Here is a 12,511-nt window from a genome sequence, read left to right as displayed (position 1 = left end):
GATATTTCTCTCGGAAAGAAGTTCCCCAGCTGGTTACCATAAAATTGTACTATTTATACGAAAATCTATAATCTGTCGTTTAATAATTTTCCGTTTATTATACAGGTAAATGGACATTTGTTCTTCTGTAAATAAATGAATTCCATCACACTTTTAAGTTTCCACTGATTTTTCAAACTCTACAACACAAATGTTTCAAATTCGATATTTCTCTCGGAAAGAAGCTCCCCAGCTGGTTACCATAAAATTGTACTATTTATACGAAAGTCTACAACCTGTCGTTTAATAATTCATCAGTCATTATCACACTCGTAGACAAAAGTTCTTAAAGTGGAAATGCGAGGCTGCTCGCATCGTAAATTGTACGAGTGGATCGACGTTTACGCGAGTTTAATCCGAACGAAAATCCGCCGGCAAACAGTCTCCCGCATCGGAATTAGGCCACTCGCAAAATAGATGTACCCGGACGCGTTTATAACGCTTTTTGCCGCCGGGCCACGCTGCGGCCCCGCGTTTTCGCCGCTCGTCTTCTGCGTGCCGCACGTGCGTTTCACTCCGCTGCCATTATCACGTGTCTGTACCGTGATTGGCACTCACATCCACTCACAAATTCTTTCTCGCTCTCGTGGATTCTGCCAGGCCGCGATAAATTCAGAATAAAGTACACGAACACATTGTTTACCGAGGCGGAATTATTCTCCGCTCTCCAACGTTTCGTTGTTTTGCTCGTTCGATCCTCAGACCTCGTCTCAGAGTCGAAGACACACGTGTGACATTCTTCAGTTCTCTGACAGATCGCCGCAGATTTTCCACATCTGTCGTGAACGTGGCTATGTATGTATGTATGTATTTCGTGTCCCGCGGGCAGTTTCGTCTCTCGTTTCATCTTATAAGCCGAGAGGTCCCTTGCTGCGCGAAAGTTGTATATCGACGAGGATCATTAGCCGAGCCAACCAATCGCCACCTTGGCGTTCAAACCAGCTTTAGGCTATTACTTTAAACTCTGATGCTCGACGATTAATCACGAGCAGTGAGAAAATCCTTTCTGTCAAGGTGATTATTGGTTGCGATCACAATACATACACAAACCTGCTCGAGAATTTCACGGATACTTTTTTTTTTCATTTTCAATTTATTTTCTTTTATTTTTAGTATAATTTATGGATGATTTCATTCGTAAATTATTAGAATTAGATTTTTGAACGTGTACTTTAGTGCGCATGTATCAAGAAATTAAGCTATTCATGCTTGACAAGGTCTTTGATATGTTTAATCGAGTGGACGTCGTATGTGAATAATAATTTTCAACGTGACTTTCGATGCTACATTAATAATTGTTAGAGATCTCTGTTTCACTGATATGTCTTTAAATGAAACGTGTCACGTGTCACTACATGCGAGTACACGTAGAAACATACTTATTAATCGCACAGATTGAGATCCGAATTACTTTACTACACGTGTGCAAGTGTATTTAAATACACATACATGTGTATGAAACATTTTATATTAAAAATTACAATTTATAATTTATTATATACTGTCAAAGGTATTTTGCATTAAAACGTAGTAACACTTCTGTTTCAAGCCGGTGTTGCCCGAAGACAGTTTCGAGCGAAAACCGTATATATACGGTACGACGTATCGAATCGAATTTTTGGAGCACGTGTCGGTAAATGGCCGCTTTTGTTTCCCAAACTGTGAAATAGATAGCACGCGATTGGAATACCGCGCGCTTCTATCACCAGCCTCGACGGAATATTCATGAATACCCTTTTAGAGACGAAAGCGCGATCGTGTCCAGCCCCTGAGATCGATCGTTCGATTTAAATCCATCGACCGTTCACTCTCTCTGTTCCCAAATCTGATCAACTGATATATATATATATATATATATGGTTTCGCAGCATATTTCCCGCGTTTTCAAGCGGACACGGTCGGAATCGGTAATTAGAATCGCTCGTTCCCCTCCCCTCCCAAAAAACAAGAGATCCGACGTTGTTGCACATAGGTATACACACTCGGCGAGCGTATAGCCGATAGAGTCGGAAACGGAAGGAAGCACGGGCTATTAATTACGCATTGTCTTGCGTACGTGTCCGGTAAACCGATCTACATACTTTCGCCTGGCCAGGGACGACGAAAGCCTCTCTCTCTTCTCAGAGCCCATTCGGCTGCGATCCACCCGTGTGTGTCGTTCGATAAACACTTTATTTCGGGTCGTGTCGAAACGTTGCGGTGGTGCGCCGCATGCCGTGCACCACCTAAAAATACACAACTCCGCGGACCAGCCCTATCCCTCCCATCCCCTCTGCACTCTCATCGAAACTGCAATCGAAAATAGCTTTCAGAAACACCTGGCACCCCGGCGTTTCTATTCTTCACGTTGGATCACGCCTCCTCCCCTCTTGCCACCACCCTCCCTTTCTTCTCTTTCTTCGGGGTGAGAAAAGAGAGAGGGAGAGAGAGAGAGAGAGAGAGAGAGCTCTCGAGAAAGTTAAGTTGGAATATTTGTTGAAAGTATACTTGAATATATTGGGGCAGAGGTGACTAATCGGCAGCGGAGTTAGGCATGAAAAAAAAAAAAAGAAAAAAATACAGATAAAATTTGCCCGTTTGAGGCCGCGTTTTCACGAGAGTATAGTTTGAACATGAGCTCAGATAAGAAATTGGCTTTACTTTACACGTGTACGTGATAAATTGAATTTTCGTCGAAAACAACGAGTCACGCGAGGGCAGATTGTATTTTCGCACGTGGAATAACCTGCCTGTTCTTTATTTATTTCCAGAATTAGCTATAAATTGAAGGACGATTGATAAACTGTCGTGTTTGATTCCCTTGAAAACGGAGGCTTGAATGAAAGAAATTGTTGCTTTGATCATAGGTCTGTATTTTTCTCTCTCTCTCTCTCTTCCCCACAACGATTTTCCACCAACGAGCGCACCTATCCGACGAATTCCACTTGCCTCCTCTAGCCACCTTCCAGGCCTTTGAAAATTTGAATTTACCCCGAGAACCTCTATTAGGAGGAACGATACCAGGCACCGGACCAAGGGAACCATTAAAGGAGGAAGAATCTGACGCGTGTCGTCGTTCGTAAAACCTGTCGTCGTGATCTCGTGTGTGTACGGAATGCTGACGTTACGTCACGCCGTCGTGTCTGGTTATTTCGATCGAACGAAATCGGATTTGTCACGACGAGATGTGTCAGGTGTGCGCGATTTCTCTCTCTCTCTCTCTCTCTCCCTCTTATTTTCTTTCATCGCTTTTCGAGACGGTTACCTTCACTTGTGTCTCTGTGTCGATTCTGATAAGATTACGCGATGATTTTGATTATTTACATTCGTCGAGCACCTTCGTATTACGTACGTACGTACTCTAAAGTCGGGAAAATTACCGACGCGATTTCGGTTTCGCGCGCGTGCAAAAACTCCACGATCCATCAATTATCAATTGCTTGTTTCTTCAATTCGGAGATACGGCATTGAATTTTTTGGTTACGTTCGAGTGTTTTTGAGAAGGGAGAACATAATTGGTGCTGCCCGATGTGGTGGGATTCGAGTTCGAAACCGCTCGGACCAATCCATTAAGGTGTCGCCGAATTTTGAAAAACTATGTGTCGAGAATCAATCTTCCATTCCTTTTTTTTTTTTTTTTTTCTTTTCATTTTACTATGCAGGTATCTTCAAACTTGCATGAAATATTATTTTTTTCGAAAAGCAACTGTCGTTTCTGCGTTTTGACACCGTGAAAAATGTCTCGTGCGTAAGTTGAATGACTTCGTATGAAAGGAAAATTATGTTCCGATGTTATTTTTTTTTTTTTTTTTTCAAATGGAATTACATCGATCGATGCAACTCGACAGTCTTTATAAAAAGAAAGTATTGATCCATATACATCAGAAGATATTTTAATTTTAATTTCGTGCAATTATACACGTAAAATCCATCTGCGTAACGTTACGTTTGCGAAACAGAATAAATCGTAATATCACAAATGAAAAGTCTCATGCTCTACTTTTTTCCTTAATAATGTATTTATTCAAGTCTTAGTTACGTAACGTAGTTTTGTTAATACGGACACAAACACAGCTACGGGACTCATCTACATTCGCGGCATTACATAAGCGTCGGGCTACGTTTTAGCTCTCATACTTATCGCCGTGACTTACATGAGACAGGTTCGTTTTTTTTTTTTTTTTGTTTTTGTCGTGCACTTTTGGCTCTGATTCTAACTTAGATGACCACGTCATCCAGATTAGTTATCATTTACGTTGTGAAAAACATGCGGTGGGTAAAAACCAAGGTTTGCTTCGTTGATGTTGAGGCTTAAATCTAATTTACATCCTATTCTTGAAGATACATATATTATACAAGGTGTTTCAGTTTTTTCTGTTCAATTTTTTGTCGATGCTTTGCGACCAGTTGATCTTTGTTGTTCTGGTTTATAGATCAATTCATCATTGATCGAATAAAAAAAAAGAAAAAATGAGACGAAATACGAAATGAATGGTAAATAAGAAATATGCTATTATGTAACGTGTAGATCAAGAATACTTACATCTGATAATATAGTCAGAAAATATTATAGTATTTCATCAATCACACTTTTGTCTGCGGGGAAATTAAGAACAATTATTAATACGTGTGACGAACTAATTCAAACGAACTCTTCGTTCCTCAAATTTCCTCTTCAGTGCCGATTTTTGTCCTATTTTAATACTTAGAACATTTTTCGAACATTTATATTATATTTTATTTTGAACGCTATATATTTCGACTTTCGTTGAACATTTTCGTTAATATTATAACGTTTATTACGTTCCACTGAGATGTTCACACGAAAATGTTCTGCAGTTCTGAACGACATACAGAAAGACATTGCAAGGCAGTGAGAGATAGGTTGAAACAAAATTCAAAAGAACAAATTCAATCCGGTATTAACAACCGTGGCCGGACGTTTTGAAACATAGTTGCTGCGGCATGTGCTTGTAATCAGAGTTGTAGAAGTAACGCGATATCTTTCGACTATGCTATATTAGATGTAAGTATTCTTGATCTATTCATACCGCCTCATTATCGTTCATTACCGCTAATTCCTGGCTATCCCGGCTGATTCAGTCGATTATGAAGCAGATTGCGCATAATATATCCCGTGTTTTACACGTTTCATTTTCTCAGTCAATTGAACAATCAGCTACACCGCGGCTCGACACTTGCTCGCCGATGATTTTCCTAGTTCTAGCACGCTTGCTACTTGGCTCGCCTATTTCCTTTATATTATAGCTCACCTACGATTTTAGCTACTTTGCAACCAACGATTCCCCTGGTTAAATTTATCCTTGATACATTCCGATGTTTCGCTGTACCTGCACGTGGACGGATGAACTCACGGTTCGTGTCTTTTCTTCGGTTTGTTCTTGCTTTTATCTCTCTCTCTCTCACTCTTTCTCTCTATCTCTCTATGTGAGTTAGCTGGGTCATGCTTCTGCACGGACGAAGCACGTTTTATTGGGAATAATTCGCGAGTTCACTTGAAATTTGTGACTCAAGTCGCGAGCTTTATAATCTCAGTTTCAGTTTCCCCTTGTAATTAATAGTTGATGCGGTGAGAAATTAGGGAGCTGATAAGGACAGAGATATCAATGGTAATCGGAGATGTCGTTAACACAGGTTCGGCAAATTTATCGGATTTAATAGATTTCATGCACGTGGACGTAATTAAGACTAATTACACCTGTCCTCTTATCGGCTAAGCGATAAATAGTCTTATTAGACAGTCGTTACAAAATAGGGGTATTAGTCTGGTGTCGATAATGTTGCTGTTATCACGATCGAGAAAGATTCACAGTCAATAAGAGAACACGATCTTTTCGTGTCGTTTAAATGTTGATTCTTGTCATTCGTTGGAACTAAAATGTAGAAAAATATATACGAAATTGACATGAGCTACAAGTAAAGTGTCGTTATGTGTACATTTTTTTTTTTTTTTTTTTTATAAAAATTCGTGGATAATTTTCAGAAAGCTTTGGTGATCTCTGAAAATGTTCTATATATATAAAATATTATATATATATATATATATATATATATATATATATATTATCGATAATTTTAGTGTAAATGACTTGTAAAGCAATACATTACTGTTTGAACTTTATAATTACTTCCATTCTATCGAATTGAACGTAAAGTTCATGCGTCTTTATTTTCTAAATAAATTCCTCTGTATTGCTTGAGAAATATTAAACTAACAAGTAATGGAACGATGCGTCAGATATTAAAGACAAGAAGAAAAAAATACTATAACGTTCCAAGTTTCAATGATGTGAAGATAAATAATTCTGTTCGCCAATGGGATCGTTTTACTTCTGTAATCGCGAAATGTTGAAGATTGTGAGAAGAAAAGCTCAGCTACAAATAAATCGCCCAGTGGAAGAATATAGAGAATGTGAATATAGTGATGTGTGAAAGTTTATCGAATTCACGTAGAATCACCAGCGTAGGAATCGGGTGTTTTACGAACGTGTCGTTTAAACAAATCTTCTCGCGCGATTCTCGAGGTGATTCGGTGTGAAGCCAGCGTTAACCGCCTATATTTGCGATACGCCGATACTGGCAATCTTCCAAGGGATGCTTGCTAGCACGTCGAGATTCTTAGAAACAGGCTGTGCCTCCCCTTCTTCTTCCTCTCTGTGTCTCGCTCTTTCCCTTGTCTTCTGCCACGAGTACGCTCGCAGGTCGATGCACGATCATCGGGTTTTCTAGGTTAATCACCGAGCTTTCCGACGTATCAGTGCTCGTATTTACGTGTTAGAGCCTCTAATAGATCTTCGATCGATAAAACTTCGGTATCGCCGTGCAAATTTCGTTGGTGGCCGATGATCGAGCATCGATCGTTTTGAATTGGTTACGCAATCTTTTGATCCAAATCTCAGTCCAATGTCTCCTTTTACATTTTTCTTTTCTTTTTTTTTTTTTAACAATCTCAGATTTACTTTTTTTTTTACGGTCGCTTAAAAAACACGAGTGTCTTTGTCGATGATTTCTATTTAAATAGAAATATAATTGTACGGATCGATTTATTTTGATTGTTGTCATTGAAATTGCAACATTTTGTACCATTATTATTTTGTACTATTATTATTAATATTTTGTACTATTATTTTGTAGTATTATTATTGGATTATTGATAAATCGCTCTTATCGAAAATGAAATGACACGTAAGAAAAGGGAGAGTTTCTACATAAAATTATCTGCGAATGACTAACGATTTAAGCAACGAGTCAACTCATTTTCCCTCGGTGAATAATTTTTATTTTCAAATTCCGTGAAACTTACATTAGAACTAATCGAAACGACGACGAAAGACGCATTGTTTTTTTTAGAAATAATTTTACACACTTACATCAGAACTCCATTCACTTTATATAAACTAATCGAAACGACGATGAAAGACGCACTGTTTTTAGCAATTTTTCTCAAAAAAAGAAAAAAAAACAAATGGACGAATTAATCATTAGAATTAATATTACAACGAGCAAATAAAGGAACTAGTGAGATAGCATTATTGTTCCACGTTTTGAATCGTCTCGTACGCAGGGAAAGCGTAAAATGAAGAAAATCGTATCTGGAAACAGCAAATTTCATTTAATGCCCCGCCGCCGAGGTATTAATTTTTCTTCCAATTAGAACTTTCGTCCTAACAAGTAGATACCACGTCCGCGGCAAAACGTATAAACACCATCGTGTCGCGGAATAATTCGTCCGTGCCATGGTGCGGTATCGTACGATAGCGTTATTGTGCCACGAGGTGCCTCATTCATGGTTGCGAAGCGGTTAAACTAAAATTTTATTCCGCTCTGAACTCTGTTCAGCGGATAAACGATCCCGCTGCGTAACATTCATTTGTCATGCGCCGCGGGAGATCGTTCATCGATCAGAGTTAGTTGTTAAACTAACTGTCGCTGTTGCGAGTTGGCGGAGTTACGTGTTCGAACGCACGTACGCGACATATATACCGGTGGCTGCGGAAAACTGTCGGTTCTCCACGATTGATTCGATGTTTCCGCGATCGGGTCATCCTTCCCACGACCGTGATCGATAGGCTTGACGTCCTGGCTTGTCTGGCGTAAACAGTAATAAATTAACGAGTCGCGGTGCATCGTGTGCTAGCTTCTCTCTCTCTCTCTCTCTCTCTCTCATTTCGTTGTTCCGGCCGTGGGAAATCGTTGTTTAAGGTCATAACGTGCAAACGTGCGAAAACGAGTTGCCCAGAGTGTTACTCGATGAAATGCACAGCTGACGCAGTGCCGTATGCAAAACAACGACATAATCCCGACTCGACGATACACAGTACATCTATATATGTACGTATATACAGAGTATGGTTACACACGTCACGTCAACGTGGCCGTCGCGGCCCGATTATTGGAACATTGTTACTTTATTCGACAGTGATGAGTCGCGCGAAACGGAAATTACACGTGTAATCGAAATTTCGCTCGGGATGATTAACGAATGATTTTACGTTCGGCCGTGCTGCTGGCTGGCTATCTCGTCCCGATGAATTGACGTAATTGGAAGAACTTTTTTCGGAACTGATTAACATAGGCTCGCGATAAATGTAATTCTTTGTTCGTGGAATTTAAACGTGACGTACGAATATAGTGGCGGATGAACGAAAGATTAAAATTGGTATTTTTTTTTTTATATTACGTACATTTTACTTTTTTATTAATATCCTGTTACACTATACATCTTATCAACAGAATATTAAGTATATCTATTTGCTGATATACGCTTTCATAAACCTTCTGTTTCATATAATTATTTTTTCAATCTTATCTGTTGAGATAAACGGTTTAATACTTGAGAATTAAATTCTTGTCAAATATTCTACAAATATTGTAACACGTTCTCGGCATTTTTAGTAGTATAAGAGGTATCTAACTTAACCCAGCCTAATTTTCTTAAAATATAAAGTAGAAGCGTAGAAACTTGTTGAGGAAGTTGAGGAGAATTTGTTATTGATAAAAGAAAAAAAAAATAATTTAAAAGTCTAAAAAACAATTTTAGTAATTTTACGCTTTTTCTGTTTCGTTTCATTTCAATTGTTTATAGCTTTAGCAGTATTATCCTGTAAACGAAATAAATAAATAATTCTACGTCTTTGAAGCCCCTGGGTGCTTTCTAATTACGGAGCGTTTTTATTTCTCAAGACGTAGCACAGATCTCCGCGATCATTTACGATGCCATTTATCTGTTGGTTTGTCGAAACAACGTCAAGAAGCGCGATTAAAACGAAAGCTTGGAAACCATAGCAGGGTTAAGAAATGATGGGTTCTATTTTAAATACGAGCGTGCCGGCGGTTGCTCGCGTGCTTTCTCGAGCGCGCGTAGTGAAAGCAGATTTCCAGGGCGAAGTCATCGTGGAACAAAGATGGGATTCGTGGGTCCACACGTAACTTCTAATATTGAGAACTTGACACATCGGGAAGTTAGTGGCTCCGAGCCAAGAGGAGACCGTGTTCTTCTGCTCGTTCGCTGGACGATGACCCTGAATCATATCACGTCCATATCGCGCATGTGTTTCGAAAACATGACATTTTTCAGAAGAAGTGAAAAGTTGTTGAAAAGTTGAAGCTTAAAAATACAGGGAATTACTTACTAGATAGAAATATATTACGTTGACGAAATGAAAAGAGAACGGTGGACAGATATTATTTCTGTTATCCTCCTGTAGTCTCCTTTTAACAGTTGCCATGTTTTTCTAACACGTAACTTGTTGATTTTAGGTAAACGTAATTGGCCAACAATAAGTTTGGTTATGAATTAATTCGTTACATCGATATTTAATATGATTATATTTGACGCTTGTATTATATTTTTAGTTGGCGAGCAAAGTGAAATTTTGGTCAGAATGATGTAAACTAACATTTTCGAGAAATATGATGTGTTATGAGCTGTTCACGTTCAAAGTACAACACTTGATATAAATATTTCTCTGTTGTTTCAATGTTTCTCTGTAAATTAAATTTCAAATCAAATTTTGAAATCGATGCATTTCTCGTCCATTATAAAAACACTTCAGAATTATTACAATTGAAATCTTTAGCCGATCATTTGTTGTTATCTTTCTGATCCGTTATTTCTCAGTCTAAATTTTTCACAAGTGAATGACAAGTTGTTTTGCATACATCTGCCTTTTTACAACAAATCGCCGATCAATGTTGAACTCTACAAGCTTCAAATTTTAAATCCACGCCCGATGAATGTTAATTTAACATTTCGTTGAAAATTGATACGACCTCACAGGCTGGCGAAATCCGTCATTCCGCATGCAACAGTCAAATAAAAACTTTCTGCACCAACCACGAGCAATATCCTTTAACGTTCCGGCCCCGGCCATTCAATTTTCCATCGGTTTCGGTGAGATCATCCGCGCGAATCTTTGAAAATTCGTCCGGACCGATACGACCACGTGAACCGTGACACGTTTCCTGGATGGTTAGCTTGGTACCCTGTACCTACAAAGCTCTCGCCAGTGGCGAAAGTCGTTTTTTGCCAAGTGTAAAAGGGTTCGTCGTGATGGCAGTTGTTCAAGCTCGTAGACACAACGAGATGAAAGCAAAAAAACGGAGCACTGGCTTCGAAGTAACGGGTCCGCTGCTGCGAACAAAGTCAATTACACGAAACAACGTTGCAACGACCAACCGGTCTCTGCACCGGTTGCACTCTCTCCCCCTCTCCCTCTCCTTTTTTCTTTCTGTCGTGTTTCTTCTTTTTTTTTTTTTTTTATTCATTAGCAGCCAGTTTTTTTTAATACCTCGAGTTTATTGTCTGGTTACTACAAACTAACGGGAATGAAAGTTCTGGATCGTAGTCCGAGGCTCCTGTTGCTCACGTTGTTCGACGTGATGGATGATCGTTAGATGTTTATACGTATAAATCTTTGACGAGACGAATTTGTTTTCAATCCTCGAAACAGTATGATTGCAACAATTTATATTATATTATTAATTACAAGCACGATATTATCGAGGTTTGAAAATTAATTATTATTTCAACGAACGAAGATTTTCAACGTTACGATGCACGAGAAGGAAAGAAAAGGAGAGGAACGATCGATTATTCGATCATCGTGGTCCAAAGATATTTTGGTCGAGGAATTTTCCACTCTGTGGGGCTGGTGTTGGCAATTTCCTCAATACGATCTGTTCGATCGAATTAATTTCGCCTCTCTGATCGGCTACCACCGGCAAATGATCTTATTTGGTCGTTGCTGGATATTTGGTTAGGTTAGTTTAATATAGCCACATTGATAATATAAAATTCACGACATTACGAAAAAATTAACAAACGGAACAGAGATCTATTCTATAAGTAAATTGGTAAATATTTAATCTCAAAAATAGATGGTAGATCTCAATCGTGTCTGTTACTTCTGTTAGCGGTAACGAGGTTGGATAGGCAGCTGTTCTTTCGTTTTCAATCGTAATTTACGATGAGGTTTAGGCTTCAATAGAGCCCTCATCTCAGGCCATTTGTGCGAATGTTTAGGTTACGGGGAAACGGTAACCAAACGTCGTAATATCGCCTCGTTCTCCGAGGAGAGTATTTAAAAAAAAAACAGAATCTGGGCGCGCAGTGGGGAAAAACGACAAATTTTCTGGTAAGAGATCTTTCATAAAGTCCTAGAACTTTTGAAACTATCGACCAAAAAAAAAAAAAAGAACAAGTGATTCAAGTGCACGAAATCAAAAAGAATTTTCTATTAATAATTTTTTAGAGCGCAAAGGTTTAGAATTATTCTTTCACGGTATTGAATAATTTTTGGGGGTCCTACGAGTCGCTCGTTCAGTCTGCATGGTTCCCATGAAAATTAGTCCTCACTCTGTTCATTCTTCTATACAAACTTTCTTTCCTATCTTTCTCTAACTTTAACAGCTACAGTAAAGAAAACAATTTATACCGCAACACTTTCAACGCAGTGGAGACGCAGTAGAGGGGATAGCGTTAGCAATCAGCAAAGTGGGGGAAGGGTCACACGTGGGCCGCCAGTTAACCACCTCTATTTTATAAATCGAAGAGGATAGCTTCGTTTGTTGGTACTTGGTAGTTAATTATCTTGACTCAAATTACCGAATTCTTAAAGATAATCTTTTGTTTGTTGAGAAAACACGTTTGCTAACACAGCTGTCACGATCGATAAAATTTTTCATTCTAAATCCGAATAATAACCTATCGTGGAAAACGGTGGAATCTTTCGAACCCTCGATACGCAACTTCGATTTCATTTTCTTTCTCTTTTTATCGATCGAATAACATAACATTATCGCGTTTGATTTACAATCATCAATTCTGATCTCTTTCTTAAAAATAGGGTAGAGAAGGTTATAAAAAGCTGAAAGAACACCTTCTTCTAAGGCCTGGATAGCTCAGTCGGTAGAGCATCAGACTTTTAATCTGAGGGTCCAGGGTTCAAGTCCCTGTTCGGGCGAAAAATTC

At 38.8% G+C, this 12,511-nt stretch overlaps 1 protein-coding gene and 1 non-coding gene across 3 annotated transcripts in view; both read left to right on the top strand.

Moving 5' to 3' along the window:
- Nucleotides 1-12,511, top strand: part of LOC122539115 (sestrin-1) — a 233,758-nt gene that overhangs the window by 126,420 nt on the left and 94,827 nt on the right. The gene's annotated exons all lie outside the window — the stretch shown is intronic.
- On the top strand, nucleotides 12,431-12,503 carry Trnak-uuu. The gene has a single exon. It is a non-coding gene; the product is annotated as a tRNA-Lys (tRNA).

Source organism: Frieseomelitta varia, unplaced genomic scaffold, assembly GCF_011392965.1.
Source record: "Frieseomelitta varia isolate USP_RPSP 00005682 unplaced genomic scaffold, Fvar_1.2 scaffold_191, whole genome shotgun sequence".
Lineage (NCBI taxonomy): Eukaryota > Metazoa > Arthropoda > Insecta > Hymenoptera > Apidae > Frieseomelitta > Frieseomelitta varia.
Note: the sequence above shows the minus strand (reverse complement) of the source record. Positions and strands in the feature narration are given on the sequence as shown.